At 43.2% G+C, this 14906-nt stretch overlaps 1 protein-coding gene across 6 annotated transcripts in view; it reads left to right on the forward strand.

Moving 5' to 3' along the window:
- The first annotated feature begins 11483 nt into the window (after positions 1–11483).
- The window catches only part of mgat5 (alpha-1,6-mannosylglycoprotein 6-beta-N-acetylglucosaminyltransferase), a 101546-nt gene continuing 98123 nt past the window's right edge, over positions 11484–14906 (forward strand). For 2 of the 6 annotated variants that reach the window (XM_080199324.1, XM_080199328.1), the window contains exon 1: positions 11484–11913. The gene's annotated coding sequence lies outside the window, so the exon portion shown is untranslated. Of the gene's footprint in view, positions 11914–11942; positions 12229–14906 lie in introns of those variants that run through there. The other 4 variants (XM_080199325.1, XM_080199327.1, XM_080199323.1 and 1 more) reach the window with 2 other exon arrangements.

Below are 14906 nucleotides of genomic sequence, written 5' to 3' on the forward strand. Positions count from 1 at the left end.
TCTCTCCACCTCTATCCTATCCATCCCATTCATCATCTTATACGTCTCAATGAGATCTCCCCTCATTCTTCTAAACTCTAACGAGTACAAGCCTAGTTTATTCAGCCTCTCCTCATAGCTCAATCCCCTCAACTCCGGTATCAGCCTAGTAAACCTCCTCTGCACTCCCTCCAGGGCCAAAATATCTTTGCGCAGGTGCGGCGCCCAAAACTGCACACAGTACTCCAGCTGCGGCCTCACCAATGCCCTATACAGCTGCAGCAAGACCTCCCCACTTTTATATTCAATCCCCCTCGCTATGAAGGCCAGCATCCCATTCACCTTCCTGACCGCCTGCTGCACCTGCAAGCTGGGTTTTTGCGACTCATGCACAAGGACCCCGAGGTCCCTCTGCACCGTCGCCTGCTGCAGTTTTTCGCCACGTAAGTAATAGTCCTTCCTACCATTCTTCCTACCAAAGTGGACCACCTCACACTTGCCAACATTAAATTCCATTTGCCATTTCCTGGCCCATTCGCCCAGCCTATCTAGATCCTTCTGCAGACTCTCCACACCCTCCGCACAATTTGCCTTTCCCCCAATCTTGGTGTCATCAGCAAATTTCGACACCCTGCACTCGGTTCCCTCCTCCAGATCACACTCCTGCTGTATACTGCTCCATCATTGGTACCTTACATTCAGCTATGTAGGCCCTGAATCTCTCTGCAGCTCTACCTCTTACCCCTGGTAGAAACACCTTGGGAGCGATTTTCCCAAAAAATTCTAAGTGTCGAATTTGCACAAAAACTGGAGTAAATCATGCTGCTTTTTTCAGTGGGAGTTTCCAAATGAAGCTCCCACACTCTGTGCACTGCAGAGTGTGGTAACATGGACCCTGTTAAAAATCAGTGGGTGGGACATACTCCCACTGGAGAGGCTAGCAGCGTAGTGCTGAGTGGGCCATTGTGCATGCACCAATCTGCCAGTGCCGAGAATAGCACATGCGCAGTAGCCCCCACTGCCAGCCTCCTGATCGCTGGCTAGCTCAATTGCTGGCCAGCCTCGCGACTCCATGCGCTCCCGCCCCCCGTGGCTTGATCACTGCCCCCTTGCCACCGGCCTCAAACTCCAGCCATTCCCCACCCCAGTTAGCAGCCCCAACTCTCCCCCTTGCAGTCCCGACCCCCCATCCACTCCCCTCGCAAATCCTACCCTCCACCTTGCCGTCCTCACCATCCCAGCAGGCCGACCACCTCCCCCACCCCAATAGCCAGCCCCAATCATTGGTTTCCCTCCCTCTGTCACTCAGACCAAGTGCAGATTGGCAGTTGGATGCCCTCCAATCACCACGCAGAGGTTCCATCCTCCTATAGCCCTGTCCCCTTGGCACTGCCCTATGCCCAGTGGGCAGTGCCAATGTGCCTTCTGGGCATTGGCACTTTGCCACTTGGGCAGTGCCAGGTGTCCAGGCTGGACTGCTATGGCAGTAATGCCCAGGGAGCACCCCTGGCACCCAACACTCTGAAGGACCTTGATTGCCCTCTCCTTCAATCCAGCAGGGTTGGGCCACCAGCTCACTGCAAGTGGGGTGCTATATACACCCCACTGGAGTGAACACCTCCTGGAAATGCTAGCAGGCCCAGAGATTTCAGTCCCCAGGCCAACTAATTGGATTTAAATGCTATGGAAATTGTCATCTGCCCAATATATGGAGCTCCGCATAGCTGACGGCGTCAGAAATCCAGTGCTGGGAGGCTGGCAGAGACTGTGGTGCCCAGTGGGGAGCCCGCAAAACGGCCTCTGTTGGAGTGTCCCAGCCTGCTGCACTACAAAAGCAGCACAGTGGGATGGGAGAATCGCTCCCCCCCACCTTAAAATTTACCTCTTTAACCAGGCTTTTGGTTTCTTTTCTTAATATGTGTTTTTATGTCTCAGTGTCAACTTTAGTTTGATAATACCCCTCTGAAGTGTCTTGGGAAGTTTTACCATCTTAAAAATGCAAGTTGTTGTTACTGAGGGTTAAGGATGTAACACGTAGCTGTAGCCATGCCCTCCACCTGTTTGGCTGATTTCAAGCTTCTGACTCGACACAGCATATTCCAGTTCTTGATATCTTCTTGGGAAGACATGCTGATCCAGTTCCCTGAAGTTTTCTATTCATCTCTTTGATCTGTCAGCTATCTGTTTCACCCAGGTTGGCTGCTTCCATCAATAAGTAATTTTAATGGCTCTTAGCTTGGCAACAATTCAACGAATGATTTCAAGCTAACTGGTTCTTGAGTTAGTTAAGTATTTTGCACAGATACAACTCAATTTAAATGCATTTAGTTGTTCCGGCAATAGCAGATTGTTTTCTCTATTCAGCCTATCATAACAACATGTAACTCATAGTTAGTTGCTGTGAAACAAACCAGCTAACTCTTTAATCTTGAAAGTGCATTAGGAAACGATTATGTAAACATCAGATTTTAGACCTTAGGATCAAAGAATTAGTACAGTGCAGAAGAAGGAAACCTTTCAGCCCATTGTGTTTGCACTGGCTCTCCAAATAAGAATCTACCTTGAGCCGTTCTGAGCCCTCTCCCTAGAATCCCACACATTCTTCCTACTCAGATAACAGTCTAATTCCCTTCTGAATGGCTTGATTGAAGCTGCCTCCACCAAAGTCTCAGACTGTGCATTCCAAAGCTTAATCATATCCTCCATGAAAAATAATTCCCTCATGTGGCTTGTTTTTTTTTGCCAATTACTTTAAACATGCGCCCTCTCATTCTTTATCCTTTCACCAGTGGGAACAGATTTTCCCTATTTACTCTGTCTCTCATGGTCTTGAATATTTCTGCCAAACTTCATCTCAGTCTCTTTTCACCAAGGAAAGTAATTCCAACTTCTCCAATCTGTTTATGTAACTGAATATCCTTGTCCGTGGAACCATTGTCATGACTCTTTTCTACACTCTCTCCAGTGTCTTCACATCCTTCTGAAAGTGAAATGCCAAGAACTGTATGCAATAACCCAGCTGGGGATGAACTAATGTCTTACATAAGTCCAATATAACCTCCTTGCTCTTATAATTTATGCCCCTGTTAATAAAGCTGAGGACACAGTATGTTTTACTAACCATACTCTCAACCTCTCCTGCCACCTTCAAAGAGGACAGGACCAAATGTATGGTTGCTAAATTTGCTGATGATGTGAAGATATGTAGTTAAGTAAGTTATGAGGAGGATTTAAGGAATATGCAAAACGCTACAAAGATAGATTAAGTGAATGGGCAGAAATTTGGCAAATGGAGTATAATGTGGAAAAAGATGAAATTTTCCACTTTGGCAGGAAGGATTGAAAAGCTGTGTATTATTTAAATAGAGAGAGATTACAAAACTCTAAGATAGAGCGAGATCTGGGTGTCCTGGTATATGAATCAGGGAAAGATAATACGCAAGTGCAGCAAATGATTAGGAAGATAAATGGAATGTTGTTGTTTATTGCAAGAGGAATTGAATATAAAAATAGGGATGTTTTGCTGTAGTTGTATAGAGTGTTGGTGAGTATTGTATACAGCTTGGGTCTCCTTTTTTAAGAATGGCATTGTTACATTAGAAGCAGTTCAGAGAAGGTTCACTGGACTGACTCCTGGGATGGAGAGAAGTGAGGTGGTTGGAGGGAGGTGAGGTGGTTAGGGGGAGGTGAGGTGATTGGGGGGGAAGTGGTTATTTATTTTGTGTGGAGATGTTGGGCAGGCAGCTTGCAAGAAAGACAGGGGATCGGGTTGAAATATGCAAGATCATGAGGGAACTTGACAGGATAAATGCTGAAAGGATGTTTCTCCTTGTGAGAGAGACAAAACTAGGGTATACTATTTAAAAATAAGAGCACTCCTATTTAAAATGGAAATGGGGAGATTTTTTTTCTCTCAGAGGATTGTGAGACTTAGGAACCCTCTTCCCCAAAGAGCAGTGGAACCAGAGAAATAGAATATCTTTAAGGCAGAGGTTCTTGACTACTAGGGGAGTCAAAGGGAATTGGAGATTGAAAAGAAAGTGAAGTTGAGGTCGCAGTCATGTTAGCCGTGATCTCAGTGAATGGCAGATTAGACCCAAGGGTCTAAATAGCCTACTCTTGCCCCCCGAGTTCATATGATTTATACACATGTACACCCAGATCCCTCATCTTCTGCATTCCTTTTAGAGTTGTGCCTTTTACTTTATAATGTCTCTCCAGGTTCTTCCTACCAAAATGAATCACTTCACACTTTTCAACTGAAAGATTTCACATCAAATTATTTCGTATTGAGGTGGTGCTGTGTTTGAACTTCACAGGTTTTCCTAAATTGAGTATTATGATCACAAATGAGTTGTTCATAACATTTTCTCAAAAAACCCAAACATTAAAATGTTCTAGTTGTCTATGTTTTCCTTCTAGGTTGTTACAATTTCCCTCCAAAATGAATTTATCCTCAGCAATATAAACAAGCAACAAGTATTAAATATGTTTGATTAATGTGGCTATTAATCTTGAAAATGTTTCTATGTTCAAAGACAGAAAGATGCATTTGTTCGTGCATCTAATGATATTTGAGAGTTGATTGCATGAATGATTTATTTTGTATACACATCACATTTTGCTGTTTTAACTGTATTTTGTTAGAATTGTTATCCTATGCTTTGGTAAGGGCTGTTTTGCGAGTCCGACAGGAACTGACATCTGATCAGAAAGATTGAAACATTTGAATAATATAAGTCATAAAAATTAGATGGGTTGGGGATCAGGTAGGATGCAAGACTTTAAAGTTCATTAAACCAACACGAACCTCTCTCCGATCTGTCCACTTCCAGTTTTAGCAGAGGAGTCTGCGGATGGGCAATCAACAAATTGACAGGAGTCAGGTTGTCTATTTAAATGTAATGAGGTTGCAGGTCTCGTATTTAATCGATCCTTCAGATTTAACTCTGGCTGGTTCACTTTCCTCGCTTTGCAGGAAAATTAGCAACTAAAAAGGAGTCAGGAGCTGCTTTTGGACCTTTAGAGGGCTCCATCTGGGTCAACAGAAGTAAATGTTTCTTCAAAGCCACTGAAGTTAATTTCTTCTCTGTTCAACTTTGTAACATTGCTCCCCGAAATCAGACCTCCAAGATCAGGAAATGGGCCCCTATCACTCCCCCTGCAATCAGGGATCAAATCCCCCACACCACTCAACCCCCTTGCCCCAATGACACTACCACTAACTCTGACACACACCTTCTACCTCCTCCTGGCCTGCAGACTTGTCCAGATCATTCTTTGCCCGCAAGGAACTAAGCCTGTCAATCAGGCTGGTTTCAGGACAGGCAATCATCTTGGAAAAGAAGGCTCATATAGTGAAGTGCAAACTCCACAGAATGAAATTATTTCCCCATTACATTCCACAAAACCCACCATAGTCAAAATTAGACTAGTGAGTTATTGGACAGATAGGCATGGATTTGATAAGTGGAAGAATATTCAAGGATGTGAGAGAGCAAACAGAGATGATAGTTTGCAAGGACAGCTGGTCAAGGATAGGTTTGGCAGGAGTAGTGTGATGATGGCGTTTTTAGATGGGTACAGGACAATATCTGGAGGGATAACTCATTTCTTATGAAATAATTTAAGATTCTTAAAAATGTAACAATTTAACATTATCTATTAAATGCAAAGCTACTCCAATGGCCTGGCTGATAATGGGACCATCCTGTCTAGCATTAGACTGATCTTGAGTTCATTTCCCAGCTTCTGTTGAGTTAGCTGACTAACAATTGGAAGCTTGATTAGTTCAGGACACCAGACTGGACAGTGTATGCATATAAGGTCAGGTATGGATGAGCTTAGTTTCAGCTAAAATCTCCTCCTTGGTCAGATAACCTAACAGCACTCACTGTCAGGTATCATTCATGAAGAAAGTAAAGAACCTTGCATTTCTTTTTGTGCCAGATACTCTGATACAAATGCATGTTAAGCACCCCTCAACTTTAAAATATCTGAAATGACTTTGCATTTCTTTTTCTACAACGCAAGCTATTTTCTACTTAAAGTATTTTCTGCTTAACCAAATTTACCTTAGGTATTATCTATTTAACTTGTCAGTCATTGCACATTCATGGAAGCAACTATTGGAAGTGGTGTTCTGTCACACTGTTTGTCATTTCTGATTAGCACCAGTCAGCTTGTTGTGAATTGTCACTTGACTGAAATACCAGAAAGTTGCCCATAAAACTGTACCTTCACAAAGTTACCTTTTCATTTTGGTTTCTTGACCACACCATCTTTTATTAACAACAACCTGATATCAAGACCAGAATGACGATGGAAAGCTTGATGCAATGTTCGCTGACACTTACATCTTGCTCTGGGCAGAAGTAGCCAGCAGCATCATGCAAATCACAATTCCGTGACATACATGGAAAGCTGTTGATTTTTTTTATTCATGGGATGTGGGTGTCACTGACCAGCATGTATTGCCCATCCCTAATCGCTCTTCAACTGAGTGGTTTGTGAGGCCATTTCACAGGGCATTTAAGAGTCAACCATATATTGCTGTAGGTCTGGAGTCATAAGCAGGCCAGACCAGATAAGAATGGCAGATTTCCTTCTCCAAAGAACATTAGTGAATCAGATGGCTTTTTATGACAATGGTTATCATTAGACTTCTAAATCCATTTTTTTATTGAATTCAAACTCAGAAGTCCAGAGCGTTACCCTGGGTCTCTGGATTAATAGTCTAGTGACAATATCACTATGCCATTGCCTCCCTGTTTGGTTTCCCTTGAAATTGGGGTCAGTTTGTCTAAACACTATGGAAGGGTCAAACAGTTTAGCAAATAACTGGACTCCTGAGTTCCTCAGGGTAATGTTCAGGCCCAAATATCTTCAGCTGCTTCATCAATGATCTTCGCTCCAATATAAATGAGGATGTTCACTGATGGTTACACAATGTTCAGTCCCATTCATAACTTCTTAGATAATGACGTAGTTCATGTTGTCCTGCAGCAAGACCTGGACGAGATTCTGGCTTGGGCTGTTAAGTGGCAAGTAATATTCATGCCACAAATGCCAAGCAATGGCCATCTCCAACAAGAAAGAACCTAGTCAAGTCCCCTTAAAATGCAACAGCATTATCATTGCTTAATCTCCCACCTTCAATGTTTTGGGGTTGCCATTAACCAGATCAATCACATAAATACTGTAACTACAATAGCAGGTCAAAGGCTGAGAATGTTGACGACAACTCATTTCTTGACTCACCAAAGCCTGTCCACTATTCACGAGGCACAGGTCAGAAATGTGGCGGAATACTCTCCACTTGCCTTGGGTAAATGCAGCTCCAACAACACTCAAGAAGCTCAACACCATCCAGGACAAAGCTGTTTGATTGACACTGCAACCGCCACCACCAACACATTATAGCAGTGGTGTGAACTGCTACAGGCACTGTAGCAACTCACCGAGGCTCCTTCAACAACACCTTCTGAACCTGTAGTCTCAACCTGTAGCCTCGGGCCTGATAATCTATATCCCAGAATACTTAAGGAAGTGGCTCTGGAAATAGTGAATGCACTGGTGGTCATCTTTCAGGATTCTATAGACTCTGGAACAGTCCCTGCAGATTGGAGAGTTAATGTCACTCCAATATTTAAAAAGGGACGTAGAGAGAAAACAGGGAATTATAGACCAGTAAGCCTAACATTGATAGTGGCAAAAATTCTCAAACTCATTATCAAGGACATAGTGGAGTATTTCGAAAGCAGCAGCAGGACCAGATAGAGTCAGCATGCATTTGTGAAGGGGAAATCATGCTTGCCATTTCTATTGGAATTCTTTGAAGACGTAACTAATAGAGTTGACAAGGGGAAGCCAGTCAATGTGGTATATTTGGACTTTCAGAAAGCATTTGACGAAGTTCCACATAAAAGATTATTGCGTAAAATTAAAGCACATGGGATTGAGGGAAGTGTATTGAGATGGATAGAAACCTAGTTGGCAGAGAGGAAACAAAAAGTGGGAATTAATGGATCCTTTTCAAATTGGTAGGCAGTAACTCGTGGGATGCCACGGGGATCGGTGCTGGGATCCCAGCTATTCACAATATATATATTAATGATTTGGATGAGGGAACAAAATGCAACATCTCAAAGTTTGCAGATGATGCCAATTTGGGTGGAAGGATGAACTCCCATGCAGAGATCCTTCAGCATGATCTGGAAGGGTTGGGTGAGTGGGCTAATGAATGGCAGGTGCAGTATAATTTGGATAAATGTGAGGTTATTCATTTTGGAAGCAAAAACAAGAAGGCAGATTACTATCTGAATGGCTGTAAATTGGGAGAGGAGTGAGTGCAGCAGGACCTGGGTGTCCTTGTGTACCAGTCGCTGAAGGTAAGCATGCAGGTGCAGCAAGTGGTAAAGAAGGCAAATGGCATGTTGGCTTCCATTTTGGGAAATTTTGAATACAGGAGCAGGTATGTATTGTTGCAATTATACAGGGCCTTGGTGAGGCCACACCTAGAATATCGCGTGCAGTTTTGGTCTCCTTTTCTGAGGAAGGATATTCTTGCTCTCGAGGGAGTGTAGCGAAGGTTTACCAACCTGATTCAAGAGATGGCGGGACTGATGTATGAGGAGACATTGCCTAGATTAGGATTGTTTTCACAGGAGTTCATATGAATGAGACGGGAGTCTCAAAGAGATTTATAAAATTCTAACAGGACTAGACAAGGTAGATGCAGGGAGTATGTTCCCGATGGTGGAGGAGTCCAGAACCGAGTCACAATCTGAGGATTCAGGGTAGACAATTTGGCTCGTCATTCTTTGCGGTATTCATTACCAGTGAAAGTAGTTGATGCCAAAACATTGAATGTATTCAACAGCTGGCCAGATGTAGCACTTAGGGCGAATGGGATTAAGGGTTATGGAGAGAAAGCAGGATTAGGCCATTGAGTTGGACGATCAGCCATAATCATGATGAATGGCGGAGCATGCTTGAAGGGCCCATTGGCCTCCCCCTGCTCCTATCTTCTATGTTTCTATGATTCAACCACTGAGAAGAACAAGAGGAACAGGTGCAAAGAAACACCATATCTTCAGATTCTTTTCCAAATCGCCCATCATCTTAGTGTGGAAATTTATCACTGTTCCTTCACCATCACTGGATGATAACCCTAGTATTCACCCTCTAAATGCATACTGAATGGACCTGTGGATTGCAACAGTTATAAGGTGGGGGTGAGGTTAGAGTCAATAGTGATAACAACAACTTGTATTTATAATGTACCTTTAATGTAATAAAAGTCCCAAAGTCATTCATAGGAGAATTATAAGGCATGATTTGACACAAAATAACATAACATAATTTTAAGGCACTTATTCAATGCTTGGGCAAAGATGGAAGTTTCAAGGAAAGAGGAGTAAGAGTTGAAAACGTTTAGGGAGGTCATTCCAGAGTTTAGGGTCTAGGCAGATGAATTCATGGCCACCAGTAGTATAGTTAATATCTCTGCCATCTTATTGACGGCGTGGTGATCTGGTCAGAATTTTGTCCTGGGGTCAAAGGAGAGGGTGTGGTTCTTGGTTAAATATGAAACAAAAATTGGGAGAGTCTACTTCACCTTCAGACAATTGTCAGGGAAAACAATTGTGTTGGTAACTAGGGTTTGGAGGTTGTCACAGTAAAAAGTCTGACAACACCAGGTTTTAGTCCAACCGATTTATTTGATAGTAAACTCACAAGCTTTCGAGGGGACTCCCTCTTCGTCAGGTGAATGGAGAGTTCTGGCCTCGGACAGAGCATATAAAGCACAGACAGTTTAGAGATTACTGATTAGAATGCAAATCTTTACACCTAACCTGCTGTTCAAGTCCTAAAGTGGCTGACAATGTGTGTGGAAGGAGCACTGATCACAGTTTAAAGAGGTGTGTATTGTCTCCAGACAGCACAGTGAGTGAGGTTTTGCAAACACGGGCAAGTCACGGGGGTTACAGATAGTGCGAGATGAACCCAAGATCCCTGTTGAGACCGTCCTCACGTGTGTGGAACTTGGCTATCAGTCTCTGCTCAGCGACTCTGCGCTGTCATGTGTCGTGAAGGCCGCCTTGGAGAACGCTTACCCGAAGGTCAGAGGCTGAATGCCTGTGACCACTGAAGTGTTCGCCAACAGGAAGGGAACAGTCTTGCCTGGTGATTGTCGAGTGATGTTCATTAATCCGTTGTCGTAGCGTCGGAGGTTGTAGCAGGGTCTGAAGGCAATAGCTTGGGCCTTCTCAATGTTTAATTATAGGAAATTTCTGCTCATCCAGTACTGGATGGGCAATAATGCTGCCCTTGCCAGCAGCACTCACATCCCATGAGCAAAAAATAAAATAATTAATTTCACTGTGGGTCAGGTGGGTGGGACTGCACTCACCTGATTCCATTCATTTCTACCTAACTGTAGCAAGAGAACTGCCATCACTGGTTTTTCTTCCCATTCCACACTATTACCTCTGGTATCCCGAAGGATCATTCCTTGACTCTTTTTCTCATTAACATGCTGTGAAATCATACTGGCAACACCAATCTAATCACCACCTCCTGAAAACTCTGCACCTCTCTATCTTGATCCCTCTTCCTGAAAACCCAGCCATTTGTTTTAATATCCCCTTACATGACGAAGAGTCATTCAGACTCAAAAGGTTAGCTCTGTTCTCTCTCCACAGATGCTGTCAAACCTGCTGAGATTTTCCAGCATTTTCTGTATTTGGTCTCTTATATGGCTTGCTTTCAAGGAGGAGTTAGAGATAGCTCTTGGGGTTAAAGGAATCAAAGAATATGAAGGGAAACAAGGACAGGTTGTTTGATCAGTTACCATCAAAATGAATAGCGGAGCTGGCTCGAAGGGTTGAATGGCCTTACTCGTGTTTCTATTTTCTATATGTGTTTCATATTTTGTTTTATAACACTCCGTAAATTGCCTTGGGATGTTTTGTTCCATGGAAGCCGCTATATAAATACAAGTTGCTCTAAATGTAGTAACAACTACACAGGCAATGCTGAATATTTATATAAAATGCTAATTGCAATGTTAAAATATGTATTATTTTGTGAAATAGTATTATTAGTTCCATGCCTTGAAAATTTCATTTGGCTGTTTTTATCTTTAGGTAGCACACAGGTAACTATATGCAAGAAATCTTCAAATTTGAGCAGAAGCAAAAGATTTTGGCAGACGATCTATCAGGAGACGGGATTGGAAACCGTTTCAGCGGGCTGAATGACCTTCTTGTTCCAGATTACTCTACGAATGAGTGAGTCATACGGACCACTGAAGGTAAGATTTTGCATCTCCGCAGAGGTGAATGTTTTGCTGGCGTTAAGTTTTCTGGTGGGGTGCGGGGGAGAGTAAGGAGTGAAATCGTTTTTCTTAAATATGCTATTGTATTCTGGCAGTGTGTTTATTTTAAGACAATCCTTCAATCCGAGATGTCAAAAATCAACATCATCTGGGTGTGATTTATCCTTTTTATTCCTGCAGTGATTTTTTAAAAAAGCTATCATTTCACACTTGCACAGTACAGTGCCTTTATTGTGTGCAGCGATGACGGCAGCCACAAAGCTGCGGTGTGGAGGGAGCGCATTGACCTGAAGGAACTCATCTCTACCAACGGGTGGCAGTGTTTGCCCTTCCCCCCACCATCCAGCACCCGTATTTTTTTTGTTGCAGCGGAGGCCTAAATGGACGCAGGCAGAAAGCGAGAGAGCTAAAAGTAGCGGAGGGAGGACCCCGGGGCGTTTTGCTCGAGCCTGGAGGCCGGCTGGCCCAAAGAACTGGACTTTTTTCCCTCCCACCCCCCCTTCTGGAACATGAGGGATGCAAAGGGAGGGAGAGGAGGGAACAAGAGAACGACTGAAAAGGATGCCGGATGAGGGTAAGCAGCGGTGGCTTAGGTAAGAATGGAGTAGAGAGACGGCAGACAGCTACTCCGCCATCCTCCCGACTAACCGACCGACTGGAAAGCTCCTCGCGAGGGGGGCGGCGGTTGGAGAGCGCGAGCACCGGCGCATGCTCAGCGGCGCTGCTTGGCTGATTGTGCTCGAGCGCTTTTAAAGGGGGGGCTGGCGAGGGAGAGAGAGGGGAGAGGCTGTGGCTGGGATCGGCACTGCGCTGATGCTGTGAGGAACCAGTTCAAAAACCTTAACATCACAACACTCGCCAGGCAAAGGAATTACCACGAGCGGCTGTTAAACTTCAATTAACTTTGGGTAGGTATTAAAATAAAAGACCTGCGGCGGTGTTTTAAATGAGAGTGATAGCGAGAGATCGCCTCCCAGGTGAGGTTGATGAAGCAGGGCTGTAACCCTCCCCTTGTTTGCATCCCCCTCTCTCACTGTTTATCTGCAAGGTTCCCTCTCCCCCTCAAAACACGGTTACTTTGTCTTTCTCTCTCTTTCTCTCGCTCTGAAATATCTTCTGGCAACATGTGTTGCCAGTCGAGTAATTGGTGTCTGCCAGGGTGGGCGAGGCAGTTTTTATTTGTGATAAGGGGAGGAGGAAGAGGAGGTGGTGTAGGGTTCGCCCAAGACTGCTGGCAATCTCATGTTGGAACTGACGCCTTTTCTTATTTTATCATTAATTTGCAAACAACACAAAAGGAGCGCCCCTCTCTCTCTGCCCCGAGCGTCTAAGTTGAGTATTCGCACCGCGGTCGGATCATGAGAAAAAGAGCTCTCCAAGGTTACTAGGTACAAAGAAATTTTGTTTTTGTTGTGTGTATTAAGCCAAACGCCACCACCACCTCCCCTAAAGTATTAGATGTCTGCAGCACAGTTAGTTGGAAGGTTACAAGATAGCCTGATCAATGAAAGGAGAACCGAAACACCGGACGTGAATTTTGTGGAAAGCCCGAAATCGGATTGAAATGCTTATCCGAATCACATGGCGTGTGTGTGTGCCCTATGCAAAATATAATTCATTTGTGAAAGGTTTAAAGGCAAAACTCAAACGTGGTTCAAGCTGAAGGAGCAAAAAGATGTCTTCTGCCAACTGAAACCAAAAAAGAAAATGCTGGAAAATCTTAGCCAACTGCCGTTGTCCAAGTGTGGAATATTTTTCTTGTCTCAACCAGTGGGCATAAACCACAAGTCAAAGCTGACATTTATTGGTAGTCTTGCTCTGAGGTCATTAATGTAGCTAGTGTGGAAAATAGAATTACCAGCGTTACAGTGGAAATATTCTTTGATCTCGAACTCAGCTCATCGTCCACCCTGCACAAAATTGAACTCATACAAAACTCTGCTGTCCACATCCTAATTCACCCATCACTACAATGCTGACTGACCTACATTAGTTCCTTGGTTCAGCAGTTTTGAAAATTAAACATTCCCTTCCTTTGTGGTGTATGGTTTCATGCCTCCCTATCTCTGTAATAACGTCTAGCCTTACAGCCTTCCAAAAACTTATAATTTTTTGTTTGTACTTCAGTGTTGGAACAATTATGTTAAACCACTTTGAGAAAAGATAGGGCAAACTGGTTTGTAACTGATAAAAATACAATACTGCAGATGCTGGAATTTGACACTAAAACCAGAAAATGCTGGTAAATCTTGGCAGGTATGATAGCATCTGTGGTGAGAGACTAGAGCCAACGTTCAAGTCAAAATGATATTTTGAGTCAGGATGACCCTTTGTCAGAGCTGGATCATCTGACTCAAAACATTGGCTCGATTCTCTCTCCAAAAAAGCTGTCAGGCCTGAGATTTTCTAGCATTTTGTTTTGGTTTGTAACTGATCTGAGATGTTAATGTATTTTTAAAATAGTTTATTCCTCAACATTGATACTTTCCTACTAATCATGTATTCTGCTTTGATTGCACTGAAAATTGTTAAATTTAGGATCAAGAGTAATCCATGATGTGTATATGCATTAACATTTTTGAATTGTGGATGTTCTGTAGCTAGAAGGAAGGTTTGCTGACCAACCAGCTTAGAACCCTGCTTTTGCTGCCTCCAGACTTTACTCATCCAGCTGTCCAAAGCTCTGCTGTCTGCATCCTGACTCTTATCAATTTCTATTCACCTGTGCTCACTGAGTTGTAATGGCTTTTGGTTCAGTAGTACCTTATCTAAAAATCACATCCGGTTTTATCATGGCTTTGCCCCATGCCTGATCTTTCTCACTTACAGGCCTCAAGTCTGCTTCAACTCTGGCTTCTGCATCCTTCATTTCTGTTGCCTCACAGTTGGCAGCCATGTTTTCAGCTTTCTAGTCCCAATCTCTAGAATTTTATCCCAGGACCTCATTCTTTCACTCTCCCTTAAGACACTCCTTAAGTTTGCCTGCACAACCAAGTTTTTATCATCTGTTCTAATGTCAGATTTGTTTGAGAACGCTCCTGTGAAGTGTGTTGAGATGTTTTACAACCTTATATATGCTGTATAAATGGAGGTTATAGTTGGAGATGAACAGCTGTATAGTGCAAAATGGTCATCGCAACAGTTGAACTTCAGGGTTTAACAATGTATAAGTTGTACTAACCTTAAAATGAAATTGAAACATTTGATTAGCCTGCAATTAAAATACTTCAAAGCATCAAGATTAGTTATTTTGGCAGCCAGATTACCCAAAATTGCTATGAAAAAGGCACATGGGACTGACTTCACATTCCAGTTTGCATCTTAAAATTCTGGAGTATTGGCTATTCCTTGGACGCTGGCATTTTGCCAATTATTGCCTGGGTAGTTATCCCAACTTAAGTGGCATTGCATCTGTTGATTTTAAATAACTGAATTGTGCTCTTGCCTGATGACGGCATAGCTCAGCTTACAGAAATCCCTTCAATTTTTTCTGAATGCTTTTGCAGCCAGATGACTAGGATATCTTGTATGCATCTGATTTTTTTTCTGCTTAGAGTTTTTAATTGCTTTTAATCTGCTGACACAA

The sequence above is a fragment of the Carcharhinus amblyrhynchos genome, chromosome 11 (assembly GCF_965287045.1).
Source record: "Carcharhinus amblyrhynchos chromosome 11, sCarAmb.v2.hapA, whole genome shotgun sequence".
Taxonomy (NCBI): domain Eukaryota; kingdom Metazoa; phylum Chordata; class Chondrichthyes; order Carcharhiniformes; family Carcharhinidae; genus Carcharhinus; species Carcharhinus amblyrhynchos.